Here is a 21,190-nt window from a genome sequence, read left to right as displayed (position 1 = left end):
AATACGGAAACAAATGATTCCTTTTTTAAGGTTTACCTTTAGCTGGTAGACTATAGAAAATGCTTTGTCAAACTTCAGAACTAAATTAGGCTGTTTGTGACCCTGGCGGCCTTGGAAGTCAGGTATAGTGATCAAGGTCAAGAGATAATCAGAATTTAGGAAGACCCAGTCCCATGGCCGCACATACTTATGAAGGGCACTGGAAGGGGAAATTCTTGGCTTGGTTTTAAAGTTGCATCCAATAAAAGTTCTTTGGCCAGAGGGTTAGTTGAAAGAGAGGCTATAATTTTAAAAGTCCTGTTGGTATTCTGTTAAAAGGAGGGTTGTTTTCTACCACATTTTGATGTGGGGGAGTGGTTTGAATTGAATCTCTTTTGTTCTGTATTTTTTAAAAAACTGGATTTTGCTTTTGTTGTTGTTGGTTATTGTTGTGTTCTATCACAGAGGATTATCCTTATGAGGAAGAAATCTGGTGGGTGATATTGGATTTCAGTCGTTCCAAACTCACACATACTGGGTCTTTTCACTTTCTGCTCGCCAGGGGACCGAGAGTGTGCTTGTGCTCCTTGTGACAGAGGTATGTTGTGCTGCATTCTTGCAGGTGGAAGCCTCATGGTAGCTAGGAATGAATAAGACGTTTTTGCAGCGTGAACACCAGGGCGGGCCAGGAAATCCTCTGCAGCTTACTGAGAGGAAAACAAAGATTCAGAACTGAGACAAAGACTTGAGCTTAGATTGTAACTTCCCCTGATGTCAAGAGATTTATTGGTTTTCATCATTTGCTCCCTCAGTCGTTCTTAAACCAAGACTGGTTACAAACTTTCTTAACACAGGCTGATACGAATCTGTTTGACAGCCAAATGAGTAGGGGCTCCATGAAAATATAATCTATTCTCCTTTTTGCATGCTTGATATTGGAAATCATGACAGAGGTGTTAATCTGAAGATTTACTTAAGAATATTACTCTTAGTTGATTTTTGAAATAGTAATTTTTAACCTTTTCCTCCTGTTTTGCAGAAAAATTAGAACCTACACCCACAATTTTTGTTTGTGCAGTCTGGTGTTTGGATTATTTCTTTGTGTCAGTTTAGGAGACTTATGCTTAGTTGCCCTGAAAAAGAATTTGAAATATTATTTCTTGCTATTCATAAGGCACCAGTCAGGTTTTAGTTTGGGTTGCACTTCATATCACACTAATTTTTAATCATGGAGCATACATTGGAATTCAGTAATTGCTGATTATTATTTATTTGGCTCTGTTTCAAAACAGTAACATTAAATGCTTAAGTCGCTTAATTTCTAAAGTGAGACCAAGAATCTAGAATGATAAAGTAGAATGGGACCTAAAACATCATCTGGTCTCAACTCTTAGATTTTAGGCATGAGAATGTTAGGGCTGGAGAAAATCTAAGCCTGAAATGAAATCACAGGGCTAACTTGTGGCAGAAGGAAGAAAGAAAAAGAGGTTCAAAAGTGAAGCAAACCTCTTCATCTCACATGCAAATGTAATGCAGTATTGCAATAGTGCAATGTAAACACGCATTGCAAATCTCAAATGTGGGAAAAATTTTCATTGTGGAGAAATTTGATAAGCAGTATTTCCCAGTTCATTGGCTCAGTAACCTCTTTTTAACAGAGCATTGAGCAAATCAAGTGTTCATCAACCATACTTGAGAAATGTTAATCTTTTAACCAAAATATTGTATTTTCATACATGAAACAAGGCTATAATTTTACATTTTGTTGGCATAGTTGTTCTAGAGACACAATGAAAATGAGAACTTAGGACACTGATGGAAATTACATGTATATGGATGACAATAAAAGTCTTTGGGATTATTTTTGTCCTGAATCATCAGGACATAACTTCGATTTGAATCCTAAAATAATGAATTAAGTGGTAAGAGAGGAGAGGCTTACTGTTCAATAGGTAAACTATAAAACAAAGGCAGAGAGATTAGAAATATTTTGTTTCAAGGAGAAAAAATTCTTAAATTATATGAATACATATAAAAGCATGAACCACAAACCTCTTTTTGCTTCTCACTCGACAAGGGCTATTGAAATTATGATGATGACAATTGTGTCAGTTCCAAAGAATGTTGCTATAGTTACTATTTTATGTAAAACTAAATATATTCACTTCTATTCAAAGATATCACATCCAAAGAAAACACGGTTGTTACAATCGAGACTGTGCAGACCGCATAGGATTCATTTGAGACTTTTACTGTTCCTCCCCCAGAAGCATGTTCGAGCTGTGCGGACAGAGATTTACGCTGTTCACCCAAGGTGTAGTCCCAGCACTTACAATAGTGGTTGGCACAAAGTAGGTTTTCAGTCAATATATATTTTTAAAGATTTTATTTATTTATTTTCAGAGAGAGAGGAAGGGAAGAAGAAAAAGAGGGAGAGAAACATCAGTGTGTGGTTGCCTCTTGCACTCCCTCAACTGGGGACCTGGCCTGCAACGCAGGCATGTGTCCTGACTGGGAATCGAACCAGTGACCCTTTGGTTCGCAGACCCGTGGTCAATTCACTGAGCTACACCAGCCAGGGCTCAGTCAATATTTTTTGACTAAAATAATTTAGTTTATTTTATCAAGTAGTTATTTTTCATTGAAAAGGTAATGCAGACATATGTTTAAAAGTTTAAAGATTGTAAAAGAACACATAATGGAAAAATATGTTGACTCTTCACTTAAGACATCCAGGTTCCCATCATAGAGGTAACCACCGTTGCCAGTTTTTACAATGTTCTTCTAGCATGTTCTATGCATAGTTAAGCATGTATATCTCTGTATATGCAAATATGTATGTATATGTATACACATACACATGCATAGTTATTTTTACAGAGGTGGAGACATGCAATGTAGATTGTTCAACATCTTGATTTGTTCCCACTTACATATCTATCTTAATGACATGTATTTTAAGAATTGCCTTTTGATATCTCATTGACATTTTGCTTTCCATCTCTTTGGGACTGACGTTGACTTGTCATATGCTCTAAACCATTTGAGTTTCTTTTCTATGAACTGCCTCTAAGTTCTTTGCTGACTTTTCTATTAGTTTAATGGTCTTTTATAACTGATTTGTAAGAGGTCTTTATATATCAGTGAAAATGAACTCATTGTCATATGTGCTGAAATATTTTCCCCACTTGATCACTTTGTTTTTTGACTTTGTATGATATTTTTTTTCTGTGAAGAAAAAAAATTTTTTAGGTAGTCACATTCACTAATCTTTTTGGAATTTGTATTTAGTATATTGTTGTAAAGAGCCTTTCATTACCTCAAAGAAATATATTTTCCTCTACTTACTTATAACAGTTTTATTATTTTATTTTATATATTCAAATCTTTGATCCACCTGAAATTTATTTTAATGAAAGATAGCTTTATTAGATGTTTTCCACATGGCTAGTCCGTTGAATAAGCCACATTGCTCCTACTGATTTGAAATGCTGTTTCATATTCTAAATCTCGATGTATTTAAGCATCCATTTAAAAAAATTGAACTTTGTTAGTAAGGAAAATTTCAAACTTATGAAAGTAGATAGTGAATATCAGTGAGGAAGATGATTTGATAGGCAAGATTTTTACATTTTTGGCCTTCCTTCTGTTTCTCAAATTTATGGAGACTAATCTCATGCTAAGATGTTACAAGAAAAACCACCCCAGTTGTATTGAGGTATAATTGATGTTTAATAAGAAAACATTGAAAAGTATACAGTTTGGTAAGTATACAGTTTAACATGTCTACTATTATATAGCTATCATCACAATCAACAAAATGTAACCCTTCTCTCCAATCTTTTTCTACTTCCCGCAACCTTAGGCAACATCTGATGTGCTTTACATTACTAAAGATTATATTGTATTTTCTAGGATTTTATGTAATCTTTTTTTATCTGGCTTATTATTAAAAATATATGTATATTATTTGAGAAAATACATAATATCCTAGGAGGTGCTTCTCTAAGTTATAGGTGCTACAAAGTAATAGCTGGATTTGAGCAACTTTTTCTATTATTTCATAAAATTGAAGGTCTAAAAATAGTATGGCTAAAAATCTACCGTTACACTTTTTAATCAGTGGGACAGGAGTTGAGAATATTAAGTATTATTTAAATTCTCATTTGCGTCAAATGCTTTATCAGAGCCAGGATTTCTAGGCTTCTTGAGAATGGAGCTTTTCCTCAGGGGTGTTGCAGGCAGTTGCACCTATTTTAGTCTCTCCTTTTATTTTATCCACCCACGTTTTCCCCAGAGTGTAATGAGCTATGAATGGCCTAACGATAATGAAGAATAGAAAAGAAAAAAATCAAAGTGTTGAATTAGACACAAATTGGAAAAATAAGTCTCAAAATTGTTAAAAAGAATTATTCCTTTTACTTTTGCTTTTTGATACATAGGAACTATGATTAGCTTCTAGGGTTTATAATTACTCTGGAGTTATTATCTTCTTTCTTTTAAATTTTGCTTTATTATTTCCTATGATAACAACATACAAATAAAAATGAGAAAACAGATTAGTGCCTTGAAACCCCAAAACAACAGGATGATAGACAAGATTAATTTATTCTAAATCAATATTTTAAAGAGAATTTTCTTATGATTGATTTAATCCTGCTTTATATTTCTAGAAAAATGTCTGAATTTAAACTATGTTTGACTTCACTAGGTGGGGGAGCATTAGAACAGATGTTTGTGTTGTGATTTGAAATTTCGGGGACCTAGGGTTGAGGACCTCTCAAAAGCCACGGATTTTCCACCTCTGTGTTTGGAAAGCCCACGCTTGAAGCTGTGTGCTGAGAGCCTGCAACAGACTGGGGACATGTTCGTATCCGTGGGCACTCTCTTCAAATGCAGTCTTGCTAACCCACGCCCAACCCCAGTTGTTGCTTTTGGAGGCTATTTTTTAAAAAATTTACATGGGATATTTTCCCCTTCATATCTCAATTTGTGCTTCTCACACTCTGATTGAAAAGAAGACATGACCTGTGCTTTGGTGTGGCTTGGAACGTAATGAATGATAGCAAGACAGGATCCTGAAGCCAGGGAAGGAAATGACCTGAGAGGGGCCTCTTCATTTTGTTTTCTCTACATAGAAATGTCTCAAGGCTAGGGTACAAGCAATTTTGGGGACAAATATATTAAAAAATGTTTAGTAGGCGCATTTTCCAGTCATGCTATGATGAGAAACAGATGGAGATGCTGTTAAATCGTGTCAAATATGAACTGCCTGTGTACCCGGCGTGTGTGCGCGTAAATATTTAACTCGGAAAGCAGTCACATGAGAACTGTGGAGTACTCTTGGACACAGGAAACCACAAATTACAGGTCTGAAATTTACCATGCATGGCTTACGAGTCCAGATAAGTAAAACCAAATGAAGAGACAATGAAAGTTTTATAAATAGTTCATATTTTACTAGTGGGGGAGGAAGAAGGAAGGATTAGGGAGAATTTTAATATACTTCAAGTACAAACAGTCTATTTAATTACAACCAGAGCACTAAGAACCATGTGATAGACATGTAGTTATACATTTGAATCTAGAGTATGTTATCCATTTAAATAGGAAAAATCGCTGTGGAGTCACGGCTTATCCTTAATTGGGTTCCAAAGTCAGCAAGTAAGGCAGACATGGCATATATTGAGACTTTTCTCTCCCTGGAAGGCATTTGCTGAAGGCGTTCACGGTTCTACCAACACAGCTAGCGTGGGGTTCTGGATCTTCTGTAGGTTCTGGGTGATGAGTGAGGTTGGCTTTAGTTTCCGGGTCAAATGGGGGGAAAGGTAATGATGGGCATGGGGGCATGCTGTAGAGAGTGTGTATCTTTAAAAGTACAAGCACACTGTGATTCTAGTCAGGTGGAAAGGAGAACAAATTTGTGCCTCCTGTCTCCCTCATTTCAGGGGTCGACATTCCTTGAGCAGAAGCAGGACGTGAATTTACCCTATTTAATTGCTTTATATGTTTTCAGGTTTAACTTTCATGTCATCAAAATAGTATTGTTTCATTACCGTCTACGCTTAAAATTATTTTATTGAAGGGTTGTCTCCAGATAGTGAAATGTACAGGTTGAGAGTACTATAATTCTGAGTTTTGACAAATACCTACATTCATGTAACCCACCATTACCACAGTATAAAATATTTCCCTTCAGGCCCCATTATAGTCAATCCTGCCACCCTCTCTGAGGAAGGTGTTGTTCTGATTTCTTTCTATGTCCGTTCGTGTTCCAGAACTTCATAGCGATGGCATCACACAGCATGTACCATTATGAATTTGGCTTCTTTCATTCAGAAAAATGCGTGTGAGATTAATTTATGCTGTTGCAGTTATCAGTAGTAGTTTATCTCCGTTTGTTGCTGTCTATTCTATCCCATGACTGTATCACAATTTGTTGACCTCTTTTCCTGTTGATGGATATTTGGGTTATTTCCAGCTTGACACTATTACGAAGTCAATATGGATGTTCATGTCCGAGTCCCTATGTGTATGTATTTTCCTTTCTCTTCAGCAAGTACTATAGAGTAGAACTGGTGGTCATAGGGTATTTATATTTAACTTGATAAGAAACCGACAAGCATTAAAAAAACTGTTGTGGGCTTTTACACTTCCCTCAATAATGTATGAGCGTTCCAGTTGATCCTCATCTCGCCAACATTCTTTAATTTTTGCCGTCATTGTAGTATTTCATTGTGACTGAAAACTATTTTATGTGCTGACTGGCCATTTGTACATCTTTTGTGAAGTATCTGTTCAGATCATTTGCCCATTTTAAATTGGAGTATTTGTCATTTTATTATTCACTTGGAATAATTCTTTATATATTCTGGATATAGGTCCTTTGCCAGATATGTTTTGTGAATATTTTCTCAAGTCTATGGTTTGCTTATTTTATTAATATCATTTTTAATGAGCAGAAATTTTTCATTTTTTTCTTTTTTACTTACTGCTTTCTGTATCCTAGGTAAGAAAGCTTTGCTTACCTCAAGATTTTGAAAATATTCCTCTATATTTTTATATTATATTCTGGAAGTTTTATAGTCTCAACTTTCATGTTTAAGTCTATGAGATAGGAATAAAAGTTAATATTTTCTCAAGAGAGTATCTACTTGTTTCAGAAGCATTATTGAAAAATCTTTTTTTTTTTCTGTGTTGATTTGCTGTGGTGCTTTTGTCAAAAATCAATTGACTATAAAAGTGTGTATTGATTTCTTAACTCTCTCTTTTCTTCCATTGTCAATTTGTGTGTGTGTGTGTATATATACTTTTCTCTAATTTTATTGTTGTTCAAGTACAGTTCTCTGCCTTTTCCCCCACCCCAGACTAACCCCCAGCCCTCCTCACCTCCCTACTGTTTCCACCCTCCCATTAGTGTCCATGTGTCCTTTATATCAATGTGTATATTTTTATACAGATGTCACTCTGTCTTGCTTGTCACAGCTGTATTGTATAATATTTCTTGTTTATATTTTATAGTTTTTAGTGTAGAGGTTTTAGATATCCTTTGCTAGATTTATCCATATATATTTTGTGCTTTTTGGTGCTATTGTAAAGGGTATTATTTTTAAAAATAGTTTTTCATTTTGTTCATTACTATTGTACAGAAGTACTAACGTTTTTGTATATTGACATTGTGTCCTAAGGCCTCGATAAATGAACTTATTAGTTGAATAGTTGCTTTGTAGATTTCTTTAGATTTTTCTGTACATGTAACCATGCTGTCAGTGAACAAAAATAGTTTTTTTTCTTTTTAAAGATTTACACTTTCTATTTATTTTTCTTGCATTACCACCATGGCTAAACCTACCAGAAAATTTTGAGTAGGACTGGTGAGGGTGGACATGCCAGTATTGTTTTTTATCTTAACTGAGCAGTGGTCAGTCTTTCACCGTGAAGTGTGATATTAGCTGTAGCTTTTTGTACATGTCAGTTTTCAAAGTGAAGAAATTTCTTCTATTATTTGCTGACTTTTTAATTTTATCATAAATAGCTGTTGAGTTTTGTCAAATGCTTTAACTATGGTTTTGATTGGGCTATTATCATTATATGATTGTGCTATTTACTTTTGTCAATGTGCAGAATTATAATGATCAGTTTTCAAAAGCAAAAGTAAATGCATTGTTGGGATATATTATACTTTTATATATTGCTGAATTTTATCTGCTAATATGTTTTTTAAATAATTACATTTTTTAGAGAGAGGGGAAGAGAGGGAGGAAGAGAGGGAGAGAAACATCAATGTGTGGTTGCCTCTCACATGTCCCCAAATGGGGACCTGGCCTGCAACCCAGGAATGTGCCCTGACTGGGAATCAAAATGGTGACCTTTCGGTTCACAGGCTGACACTCAATTCATTGAGCCACACCAGCCAGGGCTATTTGCTAATGTTTTAAACAGACTTTTGTTTTTGAGTTCATGTGGGGTATTTGTGTATATTCTTTTCTCATAACTTCCTTCTCTGTTTTGGTAACAGGGTTATACTAGCCTCATAAAAATAGTTTAAAAGCGTTTCCTCTATCCTTTTCTAGAAAATAGAGTTAGTAACCCTCTCCTTATCATAGTGTTATTTTGCAAGTCAATTGAATAAATATACATTAAAATCTTTAAAACATGTGATGTGCTATATACAAATAAAGTATTATTTTATCATTTTGTTAATATTATATTAGTATATCACACAAGTATTCTATTAAATGAAATCCTATATTCTTACATTTCTAACCTGTGTCAACTAATTTTCTCTTTCTTCCTTTCTCTCTCTCTCTCTTTCTTTCCTTCCTTCCTTCCTTTCTTCTTTTCTTTCTTTCTTTCTTTCACATACTTAATTGGAAGACAGTATATTTAGCTCTAGGGTAATAAACAATTAAATCAGATATAGTCTACTCTTCATAAGGCTTTTTCATAATTACAAGAAGAGATTTGAAATCCAAAGTTCATTCTGAAATATCAAATATATCTCCAATACGGTTTTGTGTTAATATTTAAATGGATTCTAATTTTTCAAATTGATGGTCCATGTATGGAGGGATTATGGTAATTACCCACCCACACAGCATCATAGTGCCTCATGTTCCTCCCTTCCCTCAATGGAAAGTAGAGTTCATACTAGTTGTATAGCTAGAACATACACACTTGATTGTGCATACATCTTCAGAAAATATTCTAGAATCATACTTACTCTTTCAAAAAGAGGATGCTTAAAGCAAACCTGTATTTGAAAGCCAATATACCTATGAACTTTGACTTGCAACCCACTGTAATTTCAGTAAAATAAAAACCATTTGGTTAGAGAGTGTGTAGTGATTTTCACAGGGGGTGGTGGAGGAGGAGAGGGTTGTGTTTGCACCTAGCATCTGAAATGCAAATATATGCTGATCAGTGTGAAATCATTTCTCTCTTCATCTAAAGACACCGTTGAATTAGTTAACAATCTGTATTCTCACCTGACTAGGGTCACAATTCTTGTCCAGAGTGGAGGTGCAAGAAGGAGGGGACTTGACAAAATAAAGAGACCTCCCCTTCAGTGCAGGACGGGGCCAATACTAGGACAGCCCACCACGTATTTTACAAAGTGCTGCCTACAGTAAAGGTCAAGAATTTACACATATTAATCTTGATCCTTTGTTTCTGTACTTTGATTTTCATTAACTTCCCAATAAATGTTCAAAAATTTCAAATTGACACTGTCTTCCCTATCTGAAGATGTATAGGTGAATCAGTGTCCCATGTTCAAGTACAGAGGCCTATTGGTCCAGGACTACCAGCTCCCGAGCTAGGTGGAAATATACATGACTGACGCATAAAGGACTTGGGACACTGTCATCATCATGGTGGATACTGGGCCATTCCCACCTGTGCTGTTTGCCACAGAGGAAATTGACTTAAGCCTCTATCCCTTGCTCTTCACTTTGCCTTATGCTTTATATAATAATTATGTTTGAAATAAGGATCTTTTCATTGAACTCTACCCTGGGCATCTGAGCTACTTGTAACTCAATTTACTTATATTAATTTTAAAAAGGTGTTATTAGAGAAAACACTTGATTTTCAGTATTTAGAAAATTTTTAGATTTCTAAGGATTCCCACTCTTAGAACTTAATCTCTATACTTTTTGTGGGCTTTCTTTCCCTAGAGAAAGGTCATAAGCACAGGAATGCTTTGCCCTATGTCCCATAGAATTGTCCTGTGAATATTTACCGAACACTGACTATTAAATGCTTAGGTAAAAGCAAAAGCATTCACTGCTTCTATTCCCCTGAGGCTTTCAGTCTGATGTGACAGATGTTAATCAAATAACCAATAACTATTATTTATTTATTTATTTATTTATTTATAGTGAGAGGGGAAGGCGGGGAGAAAGAGAGGGAGAGAAACATCAATGTGTGGTTACCTCTTGTGCACCCCCAACTGGGGACCTGGCCTGCAACCCAGGCATGTGCCCCAAATGGGAATTGAGCCAGTGACTGGTTCACAGGCCAGTACTCAATCCACTGAGTCACACCAGCCAGGGCCCAAATAGCTATTTTTAAAATTACTTTATTATTGTTCAATTATAATTTTCTGCATTTTCTCCCCTCCACTCTCCCCCACCCCAGCCAAACCCACCTCCCTCCCTTACTTCCACCCTGCCCCTTGGTTTTGTCCATGTGTCCTTTATAATAGTTCCTGAAAACCCTTCTCCCCACTGTCTTTCCTCCCTCCCCTCTGGCTATTGTTAGATTGTTCTTAATTTCAGTGTCTCTGGTTATATTTTTTTGCTTTTTTCTTCTGTTGATTATGATCCAGTTAAAGGTGAGATCATATGGTATTTGTCCCTTACTGCCTGGCTTATTTCACTTAGCATAATGCTCTCCAGTTTCATCCATGCTGTCGCAAAGGGTAGGAGCTCCTTCTTTCTCTCTGCTGCATAGAATTCCACTGTGTAAATGTACCATAGTTTTTTTTTTTTTTTTTTACCAATGATATATTTCACAGATATAGAACAAACATTTCAGTCAGAAATTTATATGGAACTATAAACAACCCCCAATAGCTGCAGCAATTTTGAGAAAGAAAAACACAGCAAGAGGGACCATAATACCTTTTTTCAAACTGTATTACAAGGCCACTGTAATCAAAACAAACTGGTAATGGCATAAAAACAGGCGCATAGACCAATGGAACAGAACAGAGAGCCCAGAAATAAACCCAAATCTCTACGGTCAATTAATATTTGACAAAGGGGGAAGAAGCAAAAAATGGAGTAAAAATAGCCTCTTCAACCAATGGTGTTGGGAGATCTGGACAGGTACATGCAAAAAAATGAAACTCGATCACAAACTTATACCATACACAAAAATAAATCCAAATAAGTATTAAAGGCCTGATTATAATGTAGGTGGGGCCCTGAATGGGAAGGAATCCAGTTCTATGAGACCTTACCTCTAAGACTATTGAAGGTAAAAGGTATTTTAAAGGACTTCTCCTTTTGTGGTCTTATCTTATCTTATTTTATCTTTTACAAAACTGAGAACAGGCTTTCACAATGTATTTTTCATGTAAAGGCTCAGGCCAACTGGTGAGACAACCAGCACATAATGAGAATTCAATTAGAACCACAGCAATTATTATATTACTGATATTTCCTTAATAAGCGCTAAAGGAAAATAGCATTTCCTTTAGTGTTAGAAGATGCAAAAAAAATATCTTAGGGTAGACTAGGAAAAGAAACAGGACAGGAGAGACTTTAAAAAGTGAGCAGATGTTTTAGTGTTTTCCAGGTAGATAGATCTGTTCTTTGATTAGTTTGTCCTTATTATCTTTGTTGATAATGTGTGTGTGCGTGTGTGCGCGCGCGTGTGTATACACCTCATCCACCTGTGCGATCTGCTGGGCATTCCTGTGGGAGAAGAACTGTTGGGCACTAGATCATCATACTTGCTCTGATTCTTCTGCTTTTACTCACCTAGGCAAGTTCCTCACATTCTGCTCACTTTCTCCATCTCCAAAATGAGCTGATACTACTCCAAAGATTTGGTTTTATGATAAAAATAAAATCAAGTTAACTTTGTATAGAGTATACAAATGTAAGTGATGTGTTTATTAGTATAGGAACAGGGTTAATTCCTTTCTTAATGTCAGAGGAAAGAACACAGTGACGTGGCAGAGGCAGAAACAGGAACAGAAGATGAAGTTTTAGCTCCTTAGGGCTGTCTGGCTTCTGGCTTTTTTATAAGTCATCTTGGAACTGATTGGGGAACTCAAGAGTTAAACATTTTGGCTTCAGTCACAGTTGATAGGCGGAAGTGATTAATGCATGTGGAAAGCTGTTATTCTAGGAACTGGAATTCTCAAATCATGTGACTCCAGGAAGTGACGAGCAATTCAACCTTCACGCCCCAGGGTGTCTGCAATTTGGTGGTGTCTGAACCACTGTGTTCCAGGGAGGGGACATCTGGGACTCTGTGACACAGAAAAAGAATTGTTTATCAACAGATAAAGAAGTACTAGGAAATTGTTTCCCAACTGCAACTGTTATCCAATTAACCTTTTTTTTTCAAATGCCTACCTACCCTTTCCTCTCCTTAAAAAGAGGTTGGCTTGAGATGAACTATTAAGACTGTTTTTGCGGATACCTAACCTGCCATCTTCTCACATTGCCAAAATCTGAATACAGCACCCACAAAGATTCAATTCTTGTCTCTACTTATTGGTTCTAGTAGTGACAGGAAGTGTGAATGCTGACCTTTCTGGTTTCAGAATTTGTTTGCTTATGTAATAGTACAGAAAAATCTTACCAACTGGAACAAGGTTTGGGCTTCACAGTAACTCAATTTAACTCAAAGTATCTTTTCTTAATGATTACAATAATATAGACAAATAAAAAAAGGGACATGTTTCAAATAGTAAACAGATCAGAATTTTCTAGCCCCTTAAAACATTTTGGAGGCATAATTTATATAGTGTTAATTTAAAATACCATTTGTTCCTTAGATTCTTTGAGACATTTCTGTGGCATCTATTTGTTGTTATAAGGTAAATAAAAATATATACTTAAAAGTAATTTAAATAAGATTTTCACAGTTTAATTGAATAAGTTATTTTTATATTTAGAAATTAATATACCAATTTATTGATAATATGAAAATAAAGAAACTAAGAAGATATTGGATTGGGGACAAGGTAGGTGGTGATGCCATTCACCAAGATGAGGATGAAGAGTACATTTTTAAGAAAAGATCATGGGTTCTTTTTTCATTTATGTTTAGGAAATTGTGTTAATGGAAATGGTAGATGGTCAGTGGGCAATATGATGGATATCTCTGGAGCTCAGAAGGTAATCCTGGCTTAAAATGTAGTTGTGGGACTCATTGGAATTGGTGACAGTTAAAGAAAATATAGCACGACAAAGTAAGAACATGATCAGGACCCAGGAGAGGAGAACACCGATGTTTAAAAGATTAAAGGAGACAAAAGGGAGCAGGAAGCCTGAGGAGAGACGAGAGGAAGGGGAAGGCGAGAGGACTGGGAGAAAGTCGAGCTCTGAAAGCAAGGCTTCTGCGCTGTGGGAGGTCAGTAAGAAAGGGATCGAATGCACCCACTGAGTCCAGCAGTACGAGAATGCCTGCCAGCTTTGACCTGAGACCCTGATGCAGCGTGAGCCTGAGGTCCACTTGCAGGTCTTTGAGAAACAAATATGTGGTGAGACTTAGAGCAAAAAGAGCAAATTTCTTTCAAGAAGCTTGACTGAAGGGAAGGCTACAAACAAGCAGTTACTAAGCATGGCTTTAGCAGTGGGGCTTTAAAATGGTTATGCATTGGGAGGAAAGAGTAGAAAGGAATACATAATATTTAATGTTAGTTTTTTTATTTTTTTGCAAATCTTATTATAGTCATAACTCATCGGCTTCAGACCTTGTCAAACCCGGTCCTCGTTGCATTTGATGAGAAAAAAATTGTTTCAGGACCAGGCAGTGCTTGCTCAGGCTGCAGTTGCCGTGGCTAGGACTTGTTTGAGTCACAGTGCAGCCCCATAAGAGAAAATTTCTTATGGGAAAAGTTCATTTGGTATTCATCATTATTGGCGCTGGACAGGAGGTACCACTGTATTTGAGAGAGACCCTGTGTTGTAGGAAACATTAACTGTCCCCATATGTCCCTTTACAAAACTTTCCTCATCTAAGATGACTTGATATACTTGTAAGGCAGTTCCTTACTTTTCAAAAATAAATGTACATGTTTACACTTTTAAAATGAGAACTCTGAAGAACTGTGTAACCCATTTCTAATGGGCTGTTCTTGTGCTCCTGAGCTGTGGATATCACAGCTAACCTTAAACTGAAAATATTCTCATCCTGGAAAACTGATAACAAATTAGAACATTCAAAAGTATTACTACCTTATGGATAATCTAGAAATTACAAGTGCATATTACCTTCCCATTGCATTATGCTAGGGGCTGGTATATTTACAGTATTTTTAGAAATGTCTTTTCTTAGAATGTCTGAAATTAAGATAAAGTATTACATTCTATGTTGTGTATAAAAGTCACTGATTTGGAAAGGAAGGCTGACTTCTGGATAAGTTTTGTAAGAAGAGAATGAAGTGGTAATATTTTAAATTTGTGGCCCTCATTACAATATTTGAGAAAGGAGTATAATCATATTCATCACAGTTTTTGGCCCCTTCTCATTCTGTTTTTATAGCTTTCCATAATTCACTATGCTTTCTTTACATTCCACTCCCCTAAAAATTGCTAAAGCTTCTGGGGATTTTTGAAGAACCTTGGTGCCTTTCTTTGTTTTTAATGGTGAGATCCTTATGACCAGTTTTTTTGTTTGCTTGCTTGTGGTCATATTTGTCCATGGGTTGGTGAGTTTGGAAAGTAACACAATATCTAAGATTCTAATAGTGTGGTACTTAGCACATGCACGGAGCTTAATGCTGTTAGCAGACATGAATTTTTTACTCACTGTTTTTGAAGAGTGAAGCAAAGAACAGGGTATAGATAGCAATCAAGACATGATAAATGCATATCTATTTTCACATTACATTATTAATGTTCATAAATTGTTTTATTAATGATAATAAAATAATATTAAATTATTAAATGTAGATTTGCAAAAGATACACATAATAACTTGTGTGATTTTTCTTATAATTTGGTGAAAGAGATTACTTGGAAAAGGGGTGAAATTAAAGATAACACGTAGAAGGTGTACTTCTGGACAACGCTATGGGCTGAATTGTGTCCCCCACAAAATTCACATATTAAAGGCCTAACCCCTAGTACCTCAGAGTGTGACTGTATTTAGCTATAGGGCCTTTAAAGAGGTCCCTAAGTTAAAATGGGGATGTTAGGATGGGCCTTCAACCAAACCTGCAATTCCTTGATCTTAGACTTTTGCCTCTAGAACCGTGAGAAAATAAACTTCTGTTGTTTAAGCTACCCAGGCAGTAGTATTTTGTTAGGATGGCCATAACGCTAACCGAAATGTGAATTTTGTACAGTGCCTGCAGGAGAGGAGAAAGGTGAGATGTAGAAATAAAGTAACCTTTGAGGGCTTAAACAAACCTAGCTCTGAAAACTGAGTCTGGCATTGACTAGATGGATGAATTCAAGCAAATAAATTATTTGACCTTTCTGAGTGTCAGATTTGTCCTTCCTAAAATGGGTTCATTGTGAAGATCACTTGAGCCCATATGAAAGCACCTAGAATAGAGTCTGGTGTTAGTATTAGTATAATCCTTAGTAAGTGATATACTACATAGTATGTATATATATATATATATATATATATATACATACATATATATACATATATATACATGTATATATGTATATATACATGTATATATATGTATATATATGTATGTATATATATATATACATACTATGTAGTATACCTAGTATATAGTGTAGTATAGTCCCTAGTATTAGTATTAGTACTCCATAGTATTAGTCCTCCTGCCTCTTCCTCGGCCATGTGTGTACCTTCCTGAGAGGAGCTGATGGAGCTAGGTGTATGAAATCTTTCTGACAGAGGATGTCCTAAGTCATATCTGGGTTTTAGTTTTGTGACTACAAAAATATGAGGGGATTGCACTGCATTCTTGGTCTCAAACTCAAGGTCATTTTTTTTACTCTAAAATGTTATGGTTTTAAGAAGTTTAAGGTAGCAAGTTTGGATGAAAAGGCAAGTACAGAGATTCCGATAAAAGGCACAGTGCATATAGAAGTATTATGAAATAATGAGAAAACAATCACCAATGAGGTCAATTTGACCTCTATGGAGTTTCCTAAAATTAGATGGTGGGAGCCAGGTGGGAAGAGAGAAGGAAGCGGGGGATGGTTTCACTGATTGAACAGGAAAGCTGGAGATAGAGAATGATTGTGGACTTTTTTAAACCAGTGAGATGTAATTTTTGTGGAAGAGTGTTCTGATGAGCATGTGTAGGGTGGATAAATGCAGAAAGAGGAAGAGCCAGAAATGAAGGGAGAAGCATAAAGATGTGAAGGGGAAGGAGGATGGTCATGGAAATGCCTGGTGAAGAAGGCCCTGCAGACATCACTGAGAGGTAGGTATAGTAGGTGAAGGGAAGGAGCCCAGATAGTGGACAGGCAAGTGTGGTGAACCAGCCTACTTAGTCACAGCTAATTGTTTTTTCTAAGAAAGCCATCTGACTGGGTCAAGGTTGAGGTGGGGAGGCTGTGTGGAGAGCCAGGGGGCATCAGCCTCATTTATTTTCCTATGATTTAAAATAGATTGACTATTCTAGACATAGACAAACTGACTGTCTAGAAATGCAGACAAGGATGTTTTCTTGTCTGAATTGAAGATCAGTGGGGAATTTCCCAGGTTAATGGTATCAGCCGAGTGGGGTGTTCAGTGGGCAGCAGAGAGCCATTGCTCAGTAACTCTCTATGGATTTGGACACCTTGGCCCCTTGTTTTTGGGATGTCTGGCTTCTGATCCACATTTCTATATATCAGATTAGGACTCTTCTAATATAAGCAAACTTTCATTTGTGATATCTAAATAGCGATTCATCCTTTTACTCATTCATGAAGTGTTTGCTAATGTTCTAAGAGTTGGGAATGCAAAGATCGATGAGATGCCAATCCTCCCCTCAGGAAACTGCTGGTCTAAGGGCTGGCAGACGTGAACATGAACATGTCCATAAGACAATGTGACTGTGCCATCATGCAGCTGCCTTCAGTCTTATGGGGACTTAGAGTTACTTAATACGAAAGTTGTTGGCTGCCAATCAACAATGCATTGCTGAAGTTATCTCCATATTTTGAAGATAATCTATATATTTGGGTGCTACAGAGTCAATAAACAGGAAAATAAAGAAACTGGGGAAAAGATGGGAAACAAATAATTATTTGGTATCTACTAAGTGCCTGACACGGAAATTCTGTCATTTAATCCTTGCAAACACCCTGGGTCCTAAGTTACATTCATTTTACAGATGAAAGAGTTGAGACTTGGAGGGAACAATAGCTTGTTGGAGGCAGAAGCAGGACTTCAATATGTGGTGTCCACAGTTCTTCCACCACAACGTGTGGTTACGACTAAATGAGACAAATAAAACATGCGTAAAAGAGGAAGTGGGAAAACTTGGTTTTGGTGCCTTCGTGAGAATGAGTGTATGACTCAGAGATTTCTGACGGCGGGACCCAGTGGTCCGTGTAGTCAGGTCTGTAAATATTTCAGTTACTAGATTCAGAAGATTTTAACTCAACAACAAAGCTTGCTGTTGGCCAAAAACTGGGATAAGCATTTCTTTGAGTTGATATACGGACATACCTGTGAGAGCATGAGGCCTCTCTGGAGCATTTCCACAGAAACACAAGTGTTGTGGGATCTTTTGCGTTTGAAAGGTATCTATACTGTAAATTCACATTTTGCACAACACACATAATCAGCAAATACATTCTGTGAACACTCAAATAGATGTCATAAACAACAAATAATAAATCTCATGCATTGTACCTTTTATTCCAGTTAAAATGTCTTCAAGTCCTCAATCTATTCACTATTGTATATCTGTTTTCCAAATCTACTAGAGGATAAAAGAAATCCTTCAGTAAGATTACTGAAAACAGTGAGAAATGGTGATTGATGAGAAAGGATTAAACAAACAAACAAACAAAAAATAGAAAAGGCAGCTGTAGAAACTCAAAGATGTCAGCATCAACTCATATAGTCAAAGACCCTCAGTGGACCCTGTCCCTTACCCTTACAATTCAAGGGTAAAAACATCCATGCAAGAAGGTGGATGTTTTCACTGTTGACCCAGAGGCAGCCATGTAAGATTAAGCCAATTTCAGGGTACTTTTCTAGGTATGTAGAAGGTATGCAGTGTGTTTACAATACATTTGGTTGTCTAAAATAACTACACAAAAGAAGTGTCATTGCTTTAAAGGGTAAGAACTCAGTCACCTGGAAAACTTACTAGTTATACAAAGGGGCACATACTCAGAGGATCTTAAGACAGTCTTGTGGCTTATCATTTAATCATGAACACGAGTTTCCAACTAAAACATTCATGGGCATGGGGGCAGAGGGCCCAAGGATAACATCCTCCTGTTGACCTCAAGGAGAGAGAGGAGAAACACTACCACCCAGGGGTCCATCGTATCTCCTCACTCCCCACTTTCCAGTCTAGTTGCAGGTTGGGGTCCGGTAAGGAGAAAGAATCCCCCCAGTCAGTCTTTACTCCCTCTCTTGGAACTTGGGAAGTAGGGACAGAGGCCCTGACCCGTGGCCTTCTTGGGGTGGTCTCACCGTAGGCATGCTATTCTCCCAACACACCCACACAAACACACACACTCCTTGTACCAGACCCTATTTGCAAATGTCACAGCAGTAACTAAAATAATTTTTAAGTGTGTGGGAAGTAAGTATACTGACAGCCTTTTGTTTTACTTCCTTATTCTTGCCCTATTCCAATTGTGCTAAAAGCACCAAAGTGTCTGATAAAAACATTTAAAAAGCCTAACACACAAAGGAGGAAAAAAAAAATAAAAAGAAAGGGCCTTGGATAATTTGCAAAACAGATAATGAGTCATTATATAATTGAGTCAAATGTGCTACTTCTTAATAAGAATTTTAAATAATTTTAAGTATTAAGTCAATTTTTTCTCTCTTAGTGATAGAAAATTCTGACCCAAAGTTTTTTTTTTAATTTTTATTGAAGTTATTGGATTGACATTGGTTAAGAAAATTATATAGGTTTCAGGTATAAGTTCTATAACACATCATCTATATATTGTATTGCGTGTTCACCACCCCAAGCCAATTCTCCTTCCATCACCATTTGTCTCCCGCCCTCTTCTACAATGCTTCTCCCCACCTTCCCTCTGGTAATCACCATACAATTTCACTTACATGTGGAATCTAATGAACAAAATAAACTAAAAACAAAACAGAAACATACTCATAGAAACAGAGGACAGACTGACAGCTGTCAGAGAGAATGGGGGTTAGGGAGCTGGGTGAAAAAGTGAAGGGATTTAGCAAAGAAAAAAAAAAACCCTCATAGACCTAAAATTTCACAAGCTGTTAAATGCCTTTTCGGAAGTACAGATGTAGACTTCAGAGATAGACTTACTGTGTGTGAGCTTGTTGTGCCCTCGTATTGTCAAAGGAACTAGAAGATTCGTGCAGCTCCTATGTTCCCTTTATTTACAAGAGAATGCCAGTCAAGAGAAACCACCATTCCCAAGTATAGATCTAAGCAAGGCATTTGTAAACACTCTGTAAAACGGTACCTAAGCAGTTTGTGTTTGTCACAGTTTTACCTTCTTTTATGCCCTGGACACCCTTGGCAGCCTGAGGAAGCCTATGGACCCTTTTCAGTAGTTAAAACAAAGTAGAAAGGACTTTAAAGAAATCAAGTATATACAATATAATCAAAAATTTGTGATATAGTGATATATATGCGTTTTTATTTATCCAATAAATAACAATATAGCAGCAAGTCTAATGGCATTTGAACAGTGCTGATGAACATAAATGATATTTGAAAATACAGTGGAATCTCTGTTCTCAAATTTAATTTGTTCTGGAAAACTGTTCCAGAAGTGATTTGTTTGAAAACCAATTCTCCTCTGTTGTAGCCCAAGAGATGTGTGACTAATCATACAGGTACCGGCATGAAAGGGTTGTTGGTAGGAAATCAAGACCCGAAGTTCTGTTAGTTAACCAAGTCATTTTTTTTCTGCGAACAATTTAGTCAAGAACCAAATTTTTGAGAACCGAGGTGTTTGAGAACCGAGGTTTGAGTCTAGTTGCAACAACCATAATAGGAGATGAGAAGAGCTGTGATTTCTATGGGAAACAAAATCACAGATACTGCTAATACTTCCGTGGTTCGTTGCCAACACTTATCTTGAAGGAAATGTTAAATTTTAGTTAGATATCAGTGAAAATGAAAATATATTTTCCCCAATCAAGTATAGAGACTCCCTGATTTCTGCTCATAGACCTCTTGGTGGGTCCATGGGCCCTAAATTAGGACCCCACAATAGGAAAATTGTTTTTGCAGGATTTTGAGTATGGTCGAGATAAATTAAGTTTCTTCAAATAAATGCTTGTATATAATTCCAAATGCACTTGTATAAATATGAACATTTATATTTTTAATTCTCAAATGGAAATGTCATTCATTTGTTCATTATTCATTTATATTCTTACTTTTTACCTGCTTTGTTTTTGAAAGGACTTGAGGCAACTTACAGCAAAATATAATAAAATTACAAGCAAATTGATGAGAAATAAGGAACATCAGGAAGACTTAGTATGAAAAGTAAGAGGCGTCTTGGTGTGAAGTCAGTATACAAAGTATATGAGGGAAGGTTCTAGACCTTTACTAGAGTACAACGACAAATTTGATTCTAAGTTTATGACATCCAGTGGAAAGGGTAGAAAATAATTAGTTATAAACTCGTGATCACATCTTCTGTAAAATTAAATGAGATGCCCAAATCTTTCTCTACTAAAAGTAGAGAGAAATGTCTTCCGCAGGCCTTGTCTCTTCGTGACGGCCTTAATCAGCTCAAGGGGCCATAAGCAAAATACCATGGACTGGGTGGCTTGAACAACAGGCATTTATTTCTCACAGTTTGGGGAAGTTCCAGATCAGGCTGCCAACATGGTCAGGTTTTGGTGAGGACTC

General features: G+C 36.5%; 1 protein-coding gene across 12 annotated transcripts in view; it reads left to right on the top strand.

The window, feature by feature from the left end:
- Positions 1 to 21,190, top strand: part of IPCEF1 (interaction protein for cytohesin exchange factors 1) — a 152,009-nt gene that overhangs the window by 16,489 nt on the left and 114,330 nt on the right. The window contains exon 1 of one of the 12 annotated variants that reach the window (XM_045188920.3): positions 522 to 577. The exons of the other annotated variants lie outside the window; for them this stretch is intronic. The gene's annotated coding sequence lies outside the window, so the exon portion shown is untranslated. Of the gene's footprint in view, positions 1 to 521; positions 578 to 21,190 lie in introns of those variants that run through there. 12 annotated transcript variants of the gene reach the window in all.

The sequence above is a fragment of the Desmodus rotundus genome, chromosome 11, assembly GCF_022682495.2.
Source record: "Desmodus rotundus isolate HL8 chromosome 11, HLdesRot8A.1, whole genome shotgun sequence".
NCBI lineage: Eukaryota > Metazoa > Chordata > Mammalia > Chiroptera > Phyllostomidae > Desmodus > Desmodus rotundus.
The sequence above is the reverse complement of the archived record's forward strand: the minus strand, read 5'-3'. Positions and strand labels throughout refer to the sequence as shown.